This window comes from Carcharodon carcharias, chromosome 18, assembly GCF_017639515.1.
Source record: "Carcharodon carcharias isolate sCarCar2 chromosome 18, sCarCar2.pri, whole genome shotgun sequence".
Lineage (NCBI taxonomy): Eukaryota > Metazoa > Chordata > Chondrichthyes > Lamniformes > Lamnidae > Carcharodon > Carcharodon carcharias.
Window position 1 is genome coordinate 21723762 of NC_054484.1, and position 12185 is coordinate 21735946.

At 47.4% G+C, this 12185-nt stretch overlaps 1 protein-coding gene across 5 annotated transcripts in view; it reads left to right on the forward strand.

The window, feature by feature from the left end:
- The window catches only part of LOC121290680 (Down syndrome cell adhesion molecule homolog), a 548723-nt gene that overhangs the window by 451557 nt on the left and 84981 nt on the right, over positions 1-12185 (forward strand). The window lies entirely within an intron of this gene.

The window sequence follows — 12185 nt, forward strand, 5'->3', positions numbered from 1 at the left end:
ACCACTACTTCACAGGCCTGTAATAAGGAGTCACCAACCTTTGGCTGTCTCCTCAGATCTTCTGGCTTCTCGCAAGCTCACTTTGCCTTGACTCTACTGCCTGCAGCTTTCTCTCTTTAATTGGGAACCTTTTCCTCTGCTCCTTGCTTTCACTTCCAATGAACAGAATCTGTTCCAGATTCCCTGTCCCTGTTCCTTGACTTAGCTGATGTTTTGGGACACTTTTCCTGTCCCCACTCCCTGGTTCTGGGACTATCTGCTTTTCTTTTAGCACCTGCTCTCTGCAGCTCCCTTTCTGCCTTCTCTGACAGTTTATATGGAATGGTCCTACCAGCTGAACTCAAACAGCTCTTCTGTTTCTCTCTTTCTGTGGGCTTCATGTTACTAGCCAACAGCACAGTGTTCCCTTGTTTAACCTCCCTAAACCACTTCAAGAGTCACAAAGGCTCATTAAAACACAGATATACAAACAAACCCACAGACTTGCAGGCAACATTGTCCCAGAGAATAAATGAAACTAGACCCAGGTTTCACCCTTTTAACCCACAAGTTAAAAAAAAATAAAGTAAACTTAAAGCCACATCTTGTTCTTAACATCCACAAATACAAATACAACTTACTTAAACCTATCTCTAGTTCCTAACACTATCCTGGGGTAATGAGCCTGTACAAGGAGCAGAAACACAGGAAATTTTGAAGCCTCCACCCACCTTCCTGGCTCAGTTGCATGACCTCCCTGTTTTTCCTGCACTCAGTCTGTGACTGAGTTACACTTGCTTGCTTTTGTCTGCTCCATGGCAGCACACAGACATCTCGGGCCCACTCGAACTCTCTGCTAAATGTGGTCTCTGACGTTCAAGGGTGCTTTGGGCTCTCTGTCCGCCCCTTGTTGTTTGGCATCATTGGTCCAGGGCTGCCCCACAGAGTTTCCAAATGGGGCAGTTTCCTCTCCACAGTCAGCATTGCTGCTTTGGAGAAGGGGCAGCTTGTGACGCTAAATGTGACCTCTCTGACCCCATCAGGAGTCGCGACCCACAGTTTGGGAACCCCCTGCAATAGGCCGAGGATTCTTGCCTGATGAACGGAGAGGGAAATTAGAAGAAATCTTTTCTCATAGCGTATTATTAGAACTTGGAATGTTTTACTCTAGCTTTCTAGTACATCAGAGACAGCAATGTCATTTAAAATAAAACCAGTGAAAGAATTGGGAAGTTAAAATTTAAAAAAAATACAGGAAGAAGACAGGAGAATGGAATTAGCTCCAGCACAGATGTGATGGGCTAAATGATCACCTTTTGTTCTGTTAACCCTGTTTAAAACCTCTTGAATAAATCTGTACGATTTGATTAATGTCTTATCATTATCAATGCACATTCTTACAGGGAGAACAGTCTTTTTTCCCTGTTACTCCACTGTGCTGTTTCTCACCAGTAACATTTACTTTACATTATTCCATCGATACTATAATACCATATTGTGCAAAAATATTTGTAAATTCCCTTGTAAATGAGCAGGTAGCCCGATATACTTACTGTGCAACAACACCTGACATTATGCTATTCGAACAGCAGAGGGTGCTAGATCCTCTCTAAACAGAGCTGTGATTACTCCTTCATCCAAATGCTCAATTGCCTATGGTCTTCTGCCAATCCCCAATATTGCGGTTTTATTTTGTGCTACTATATCCAGACAGAGAGCAAGGGCAGGAGAGGGGTATCATCTGCAGGTGAAATTTTAGGAGGCATTCAGTGTTACAAACTAAACCCTCCAACAAAAAGCTTTTGCGTGTGTTCAGTCTGTCTGTCCGATCAACAGACCCCAGCCTACGTCGGAAGAGCAGGAGGGCCAATTGGTAGGAAGCAAAACCGACCGGCCTGTTGAGCCAGGAAGTTAAACTAAGATGCAGGTTTATCAGGCCTGCGCCCTCAGCACCTTGTATGGCTGTGAATCATGGGCTAGCTTACAATTATCGAGAAAGGAAACTCAACAACTTGCACCTTCGCTGTTTGTGATGCATTCTGGGCATCTCGTGGAAGGGCAAAATTACCTATGCTGTAGTCCTCTCAAAGGCAAAGTTCCCAAGTGTGGTGGCACTCATCAAGCAGAGGCAACTTCACTGGAATGGGCACATTAATGGGGATGGAAGATGGTCAGCTGCCTAAGGAATTTCTGTCCGGCGAGGTGTCCAGAGCTAGCTGACCAGTAGGATGTCCAAGGCTCTGCTTCGAGGTGCTTGAAAGCATGACATGCTGGTCTTCATTGTCGATTCTTACAGCTGGGAGTCCCTAACTGACGACAGAGGTAAATGTTGGCATCGCCCGTGGGTCAGCATGGCCACCCTGACGGTTAGCGGCTACAGTGGCATGGCAGCAGGCGCCAACACCGCAAACCACAATCCACAACCAATAATCACTTCGTATGTGGCAGGAGCTGCGCCTCGTGGATTGGTCTCTTCAGCCATCATATGAAGCCAACCCATCCCCCATGGATTTGATTTTCCACATGTCCGTCGTTTCACGCGGGTGAAGGGAAGCTCCCGCTAACGGCAATGACTCCATTCCGAAAATTCCCCCAAGGGAACAAATATCCAAGTCTTAAAACTGAAAGAAAAGACAACATATCCCAGGCAGTCATGTTCAAAAAGTTAAAGAAAATTTTCTGCACTGTGTTCCGAGACCCTGCTAGCTACGTGACTATTTGTGGACACTAATCTGGCCTTTAATGCATCCGTGCATAAACCACTCTCTGAAAGCTGGTCAAAATGGGGCTAATAATTAACACACCATTGCTCTGAAGCTCCACAAACAACAATCCCAATGCAATTAACATAAATCATTCATAACCATCCTTATAATGGAGAAAAAGTAGTTGGGACAGAATTATGGGGAATTGGTTATGGTAATTTGTCCTCAGCCTTAGAGCCTGCTTTAAGTGCAGTCTAAGAACATAAGCAATAGGAGCAGGGCTAGACCATACGGCCTGTCGAGTCTGACCTGCCATTCAACATGATCAGGGATGGTCTTGGCTTTCAACTCCACTTTCCCGCCCCATATCCCCGATTCCCCGAGGGATCAGAAATCTGTCCATCTCAGCCTTTAACATATCCAATGATGGAGTGTCCACAGCCCCCTGGGGTAGAGAGTTCCAAAGGTTCACAACAAAAATAAGCAAAATACCGCAGACGCTGGAAAAACAAAAAAAAAATGCAGGAAATGCTCGGCAGGGTCCTGGCACATCAGTGGAGAGAAACAGAGTTAATGGGCAGAATCTTGTGGCAGTGACAAGATTCCCGGCTGCCGGTTGGAGAGATGACGAGACCCCGGGATCAAGGGACCTGACAGCAGACGTCCTGTACGGCAAGAGCTGCCGGCCAATCAGAGGCTGAGAGTTCCCCTGTACTCAACGGCAACTGGAGGAGCAGTGGCTGCTGCCAGTACTACAGCCTTCCAAGGCCTCGGGTCGAGGAGGGACCCAGGCACCATGAATGATGGCAGAGGGGGCAGTGGAGGCAGAAGGAGAGTCAGCAGCAAGGGCAGAGGGTGCCTCTCAGTGGAAACCACCCCCCCCACCCCCCAACCCTCCGCCCCCACCTCCCCTTGCCAATCCCAGTGCCGGATCCCTCAATCAGGCACTGGGTGCATTTGAATGAGGGGCCGCCCTTCAAACCCCCCCACCCACCCACCCACCAAAACCCTGCAAGCAAAAATGCCAAGGTTTTCAAGGTTTGCTTGTCATGCTCCCCCCCCACTACCCCCGCAAATAGTGAGCCCCCCCCCCTCCCTCCCTCCACATACAAACTGCCTGCCTTCTTGGTGGTGGGGTGGGAAAACGGTCCATGGGCCCTCCCACCACAGATGTAAACAGGGCGGAGGCAAGGAGGTGATGGGGCCTCTGCCCAGTTAGCTATCCCCCCACCACCAAAATGGCCCCTCGCCAAGGGGGAAGGCACAAAACTCCACCCTACATTTCACTTCTCAACCTGAAGTATTCGCTTTTTTTCCTTCACTGACGGGATGGGGGCTTCACTGGCTGGACCAGCATTTATTGTCCATCCCTGGTTGCCCTCGAGAAGGTGGTGGTGAGCGGCCTTCTTGAACCGCTGCAGTCCATGTGCTGTAGGTTATCTGGATGGTAAGTGGCTTGGAAGTGGTGGTGTTCCCATCTATCTGCTGCCCTTGTCCCTCTAGCTGATAGTGGTCATGTGTTTGGAAGGTGCTGTCGAAGGAGCCTAGGTGAATTCCTGCAGTGCATCTTGTAGATGGTACACACTGCTGACTCTGTGTGTCAGCAGTGGAGGGAATGAATGTTTCTGGATGTGGGGCCAGTCAAATGGGCTGCTTTGTCCTGGACAGTGTCAAGCCTCTTATGTGTTGTGGGAGGTGCACTCATCCAGGCCAGTGAAGAGTATTCCATCACACTCTTGACTTGTGCCTAATAGATGGTGGACTGGCTTTGGGGAGTCAGGAAGTGAGTTACTCATCCAGGATTCCTAGCCTCTGACCTGCTCTTGTCACCACAGTATTGATATAGCTAGTCCAGTTCAGTTTCTGGTCAATGGTAACCCCCAGGATGTTGTTAGTGGGGATTCAATGATGGTAATGCCATTGAATGTCAAGAGGCAATGGTTAAATTCTCTTGTTGGAGATGGTCATTGCCTGACACTTGTGTGGTGTGAATGTTGTGTGTTGCCACTTGTCAGTCCAAGCCTGGATATTGTCCAGGTCTTGCTACATTTGGACATGGACTGCTTCAGTAACTGACGAGTCGTGAATTGTGCTGAACATTGTGCAATCATCAGCGAGCATCCCCGCTTCTGACCTTATGATGGAAGGAAAGTCATTGATGAAGCAGCTGAAGATTGTTGGACTGAGGATCTACTCTGAGGAACTCCTGCAGTGATGTCCTGGAGCTGATATGACTGACCTCCAACAACCACAACCATCTTCCTTTGTGCTAGATGTGACTCGAACTAGTGGAGAGTTTTCCCCCTGACTTCCATTGACTCCAGTTTTGCTAGGGCTCCTTGATGCCACACTCGGTCAAATACAGCCTTGATGTCAAGGGCAGTCACTCTCACCTCACCCCGGGAGTTCAGCTCTTTTGTCCATGTTAGAACCAAGGCTGAAATGAGGTCAGGAGCTGAGTGACCCTGGCAAACCCAAACTAGGCTTGAGTGAGCAGGTTATTGCTAAGCAAGTGCCGCTTGATAGCATTGTTGATGAGCCCTTCCATTACTTTACCGATGATTGAGAGTAGAATGATGGTGCTGTAATTGGCCGGGTTGGATTTGTGCTGCTTTTTATGTACAGGACATACCTGGGCAATTTTACACATAGTCGGGTAGATGCCAGAGTTGTAGCTGTACTGGAACAGCTTGGCCAGGGGTGCAGCAAGTTCTGGAGCACAAGTCTTCAATACGATTGCTGGAATATTGTCAGGGCCCATAGCTTTTGCAGTATCTGGTGCCTTCAGCCGTTTCTTGGTATCATGTGGAGTGAATTGAATTGGCTGAAGACTGGCATCTGTGATGCTGGGGACCTCTGGAAGAGGCCAAGATGGATCATCCACTCGGCACTTCTGGCTGAAGATAGTAACAAATTCTTCAGCCTTATCTTTTGCACTGATGTGCTGGAGGACTACAGCACTGAAGATGGGGTATTTGTGGAGCCTCCTCCTCCAGTGAATTGTTTAATCGTTTACCATCATTCAAGACTAGATGTGGCAGGACTGCAGAGCTTAGATCTGATTTGTTGGTTGTGGGATCACTTAGCTCTGTCTATCACTTGCTGTTTATGCTGTTTGGCACACAATCAATCTTGTGTTGTAGCTTCACCAGGTTGTTACCGCATTTCTAAATATGTCTGGTACTGCTCCTGACATGCCCTCCTGCACTCTTCATTGAACCAGGGTTGATTCCCTGGCTTGTTGGTATTGGTGGAGTGGGGGATATGCCAGGCCATGAGATTTCAGATCGTGTTCGAGTACAATTCTGCTGCTGCTGCTGATGGCCCACAGTACCTCATGGATGCCCAGCCTTGAGTTGCTAGATCTATTTGAAATCATTTAGCATGGTGGTAGTGCCACACAACATGATGAAGTGTATCCTCAATGTGAAGGCGGGATTTCATCTCCACAACGACTGTGCAGTGATCACTCCTACTGATACTGTCATGGACAGATGCATCTATGGCAGGCAGGTTGGTGAGGATGAGGTCGAGTATATTTTTCCCTCTTGTTGGTTCCCTCACTACCTGCCGCAGACCCAGCCTAGCAGCTATGTCATTTAGGACTCTATTTCTCGCCCCATATTCTGCCTGACCTATTGAGTATTTCCAGCATTTTTTGCTTTCAATCCAAAGATGCTCTTTGAGTGAAGAAATTGTTCCTCATCTCAGTCCTAAATTATCACCACCCCCCGAGACTCTGCCCCCTGTTCTAGATTCCACAGCAACCTCTGTGTCCACCCTGTCAATTCCCTTCAGAACCTTGTTTGTTTCAATGAGATCACCTCTCACTCTTCTCAACTCCAGAGAATATAGACTCAATTTACTCAGCCTATCATCCCAATCTGTCTCCTGTGCAACCATACCCTCCCTTAACTATGAGGACCAAAACTGCAAACACTATTCCAGGTGTGGTGTCACCAAACCCCTGTACAATTGTAGCAATTTCTTTATTCATGCACTCCAGTCTCCCTACTATAAAAACCAACATGACATTTGCTTTCCTAACTACTTGCTGTACCTGTGTGGTACCTTTCTGTGTTCCTTTTCCAAGTACACCCAAGTCCCTCTGAACATCAACATCTACAACTTTCACACCTTTTAAAAACATATTTTGCATTTCCATTCTTCCAACCAATGTGAATAACCTCACACTTTGCTACATTATACTCCATCTGTCATCTTGTGCCCACTCACCTCGCCTGCCAATGTCTCTTTGCAACCCCTTTGTATCCTCATCATAGCTTACATATGCACGTAGCTTTGTATCTGACCAGCACTGAACCCCAGAGCTTAGTTCTCTCTCATGCGTAATTCTGTTAAATGTCTTTTGTTGGGAAAATATCCAGTAGGGAAATGAGGAGAACTCTTTATTTTTTGCATAGCAAAAATGCACTGTCTGGAGGAAAGCAGATTCGATAGTAGCTTTCAAAATGAAATTGGATTTATTTGAAAAGGAGGAATTTGAAAGGCCTTGAGGAAAGAAGAGGGGGGTGGGGGGGTGATGGGCCTAAGCTGAGCTGGCATATCATGCTGGGCCAAATGCCTCCTTTTGCACTGTAGGACTCTATGAGACCTCATTGTCATTTGGTAGTACAGAGCTGGAGTATTGCTGAGAAAATAGACATGGCGAAGCTTTCCAACTTGCACTCATCAGGACCACTTTGCAAGAATACCAGTATAAGGAGAAAACAATAATTTATACTGTATGTGTGTTGGATCCAGTGTCCTTGGTTTGTTGGGGCTAAAGGATATGGGTTGCATGCTTGTTTCAGGGTGACCGAGTTGGTATAAAGACAGAGAACATCAGGAGATCATTGTTAGAATGAACACATGCTGTTTATTTACAAACTAACTCAGCCACGACACTTGTGTGCTCACAACATAAAACTCTGTCTTCACTCATCAGTGACTAACTCAAGACTCTGTCACATAGAGGTAACCTGCACTCTGCTATCGGACAATAAGATCATGTGACCTTACATTACAATACTTGTCTTAAAGGTACATTACATATCAGATTACTAAAATGTGCAAGGAGAAAATCTTCGACATGTCTCTTTTTTCAGTGATACCTCATTGCTCCCAAAGGCAAGACCATGTTAGGAGCAATCCAGCTGTGTAGATCATCAGGTGGTCATGCCATTGGAGATCCCAGTACCATCTTTTGGTAGGAGTTTGGTTTACTTGACCATCAAGTACTGCTGGTAGCAAAAATAAGCAAATAAGCAAAAATAAAATGCATCAGGATTTCCATTTCCCAAGGCAAACAAACATATTTCGCTCATCTGTGAGGATCTTCTCTTGACATGGAAGAGGCACCATCCAGAATTCTAAAGTTGCATTTATAGCTTCCCAGTGACAGCCTTGTTACCAAATCTGCCCTTTTGCTGGTTATATTTAGGAATTCAAACTTTGAATCTGTAAATTGAGTCATTCAATATCCTGTTGCCTCTAAACAAACTCACACCAAGACCCATTCACCCCTGTCATCCCTTCATTGGCTCCTGGCTCACCAATGCTTTGTGCTCAGTTTCTGCTATGGCCTCGCTTCTCCTAGCTCTATAATCTCATTAAGTGCTATAACCCTCTGAGATCTCTGTACTCCTCCAACTATGGCCTCTTATGCATTCCTGATTTAATTTGCCGCTTTATTCATGTACCTACCTTCAGCTGCCTAGACCCTTCTGCTCTGGAATTCCCTCCCTAAACCTCTCCACCTCTCTCTCTCTCTCTCTCTCTCTCTCCTCCTTTTGAGATGTTCCTTAAAACCTACCTCTTTGGCCAAGCTATTGGTCAGTTGTCCTTATGTGGTTCATTGTCAAGTCATGCGTGATATCGCTTCTGTGAAGCGCCTTGAATAATTTTACTCAGTTGGAGCCACTATGTATATGAAATTGGTTGTTGTACTCTAAATTGGTGATTATGTATCCCTCCTGTCACAAACCCAGCTACACAATGTTTGCTGAGCCTACCTTTTGTAAAATAAAACAATGCTGAGCTCTTAATGAGTGCAAAGGCCTGAATATAATACAGCAAGAATTTGCAGTTCTGTGTAGAAGGCCGCTAGGATCTTGGTATAAATTAGTGAGCATGTTGATTAATTATTTACTGATTTATTAACACCCTGCCCTCCCTCAGAGATGCTTTGTTCACATCAGAGGCCATTTGTTCAGTGGTGTCTTGTCATCAGTGGAGGACAATGTGAGTTACTTTATACTGACACTGGCTGTATAATTGCTGTGCTCAAGTAACTAATATCCTTGACATCTTTTCAATTGCATTCATAAGTTCACTGGCCAAGGAAGATGATTCATCTTAACTCATTTGTCCACAGTCCCCCCACCACATTGGCTCATTTGCACCCACAGGCCTGTGTGAAAAGTCTGCTTTGTGTGTTGAATTCTGTGGGAAGAAATTCTTCCTGACATCAGCCTTGATTTCACCTTTCACCAATGCCTGGTCATTATGTTGACATAGTTTGCAGTATTTACCGTTGAGTATCTTGTGCATCTATCAAATCCCCTCAGGTTATTCAGTTTGACTGCTGCACAGAATTAAGTGCTCTCTCCCAGTTATTTCATTCAAGCCATTGTGATCACAGCACTATGTGCCCAGCACTATATTGCATTACAAAGGTCAGCTCCTTTCATAGGTACCAAACAGGGGTGGTAAATGAAAGCAAAATACTACGGATGCTGGAAATCCAAAACAAAAATAAAAATACCTGGAAAAACTCAGCAGGTCTGGCAGCATCTGTTAACAGATCAACATCAGTTAACGCATCAACAGTTAACGTTTCGAGTCCGTATGAGTTAAGTGAGCTGAGTTTTTCTGCCCTCCTTTCCTGAAGCAGCTGGACCCTCCTGGTAAGCACTCCCACAGTGCCAGTACCCCACCTTTGCACAGCGCTGCTTTTCTTTCCTTTGTTCCCCACAGCACTGGGTTCCTGACACTAATTGTACCTACCAACCGTAGTTCTGGCTGAAATCAGCCAGCTCGGCTCAGAGCAGAGATCACCAATAATAGAGAGAAAACGTTGGAAACGCTCAGCAGGTCTGGCAGCAACGCGGAGCAAGAAACCGAGGAATCGCCAAGAGGAATCACCTCCCCGCTTTGTGTGACTTGGCGCACTCACCACCAGGCCGTGAGGAACTTCCTCAAGCCTTCTTTGTTACCCGAGGAGGCTCCCTTCCATATTTTTACCTTGAGTCACACAGAACGTGCAGCACAGAAACAGGCTTTTTCGGCTCCGCTGGTCTGTGCTGATGTTTATGCTCCACATAAGCCTCCTCCCACCCTAAATCGTTTCCACCCCCCCACCCCTCTATCAGCATGACCTTCTGCTCCTCCTCACCCACGTGTTTATCCAGCTTCCCCTTAAAAGTATCTGGTGCTGGGCTTCAGTCACTGCAGGCAGTAGTAGGCTCCGCGTTCTCGCCACTCTCTGGGTAAAGAAGCATCCTCTGAATTCCTTCCTACAGATTTATTAGTGACTATCTTATACTGATGACCCCTGGTTTTGGACTCCCTAACAGGCGGAAACGTTGGCCTGAATTTTCGGCTCGGCGGGCGGGCGGACGCAATTGGTGGGCCCCAGGATCGGCCGGGAAATAGACACCCCGACCGCACCCCACAGCCCCCACCACCACCCCCCACCCCCCCTCCGGACCGTGATTTCACGCCGGCCGGCCAATTAACGGCCAGCCAGCGTGAAACGCCTGCTGAAACACTCAACGCTGCCAGGGTGGTGGGGTGGTGGAAGAGGGCAGGCGATGACATCAGCGCGGGCGAGGGGCAAGCCGCTGGCAGAAAGCTCCCTGAAGGCAGAAGAGACCCGCCCTCGGGGAGCTGAAGACCTTAAACAGCAAAAGCAAAGGCTTCAAAAGCTGAGGAAAAAAAAGGGGACATGCATCATAATCAGGCACCTGAAAATCAGCAGCCGACTCGCCCGTCCGCCAACCGTAAGGCTGGACGGGCTACGTAAAACGCCAGACAATTGCGCCGTTGTGGGCTTAACTGACCTATTAACTGTCGGCGGGCACGCTTCTAGCTCTTGTGTGTGCCCGCCGATCGATGCATCGCGCGAGCGCAGAATGACATCGGGACGCTCGCCCCCGGCGTAATCTCGCACGATTTCACGCCCCATCGGACCAGGCCCGCCCCCCCCCACCCCCCCCCCCCCGATCAGCGTAAAATTCGGCCCATTGTTATTCCCGTGCCTGCCCCATCGTCCACAACTTGTATTTATATAAGGCCCAAACCATCTCCAGATGCTTCACAGGAGTGTTATCAAACAAAATTTCACCCCCACCCGAGTCACTTAAGTTGGATATTCGAGCAGATGGCCGAAAGCTTGGTCAAAGAGGGGTGTCTGAAGGGGCGGCTGAAAGGAAACAATTAAGAGGCCGAGAGGTGAGAGGAAATTCCAGAGCTTCTGAAAGCACAGCTTCCAAAGCCTGAAAATCAGGATGCTCCCAAACCCCTTCCCACTATTAAAGACTTCTATTCCCTTCAGCCTTCTCTTTTCTAGGATAAGGAGGCCCAGCTTGTGTTCTGTTTGTTCCATGTTGTTGTCGTTGACCTTGAGTTCATGGCCCGAGGGCGTAAGGATATAAATGCGGTGGTGGTGGTTCAGAGCAGGTTTATTAAGTTGATAAAAAACAGAAACAGAATTACCTGGAAAAACTCAGCAGGTCTGGCAGCATCGGCGGAGAAGAAAAGAGTTGACGTTTCGAGTCCTCGTGACCCTTCGACAGAACTCAGTTCTGTCGAAGGGTCACGAGGACTCGAAACGTCAACTCTTTTCTTCTCCGCCGATGCTGCCAGACCTGCTGAGTTTTTCCAGGTAATTCTGTTTTTGTTTTGGATTTCCAGCATCCGCAGTTTTTTGTTATTTACTAGGTTGATACCTGGAATGAGCAGGTTGGCTTACGAGGAAAGGTTAGCTAGGCTGGGCTTGTTTCCGCAGGATTGAAGTATACACGATCCTGAACGCTATTGCCAAGGTGGATGTGGAAAGGATGTTTCCTCTTGTGGGTGAGTCCAGAACTAGGGGGCACTGTTTTAAAATTAAGGGCTGCCCTTTTAGGGCAGAGATGAGGAGAATTTACTTTCTCTCTGAGGGTTGTGTGTCTTTGGAGCTCTTTGTCTCCAAAGGCGGTGGAGGCGGAGTCATTGATTATCTTTAAGGCAGAGGTAGATGGATTCTTGCTAGGCCAGAGGAATCAAAGGTTATCAGGGTCGGATGGGAGTGTGCAATTCAAAATACAAACAGATCAGCCACGATCTTATTGAATGGCGGAGCAGGCTCGAGGGGCTGAATGGCCTACTCCTGCTCCCATTCCGTATGACTTGCCCCAACCAGGAAACATCAGCCCTCAGACTTTCCCATTCAGTAGCAAAGAGAACCAGCACGCCAGGGCCGTCCAGAATTAAACGTTTTCACCTGTCACATGCAGG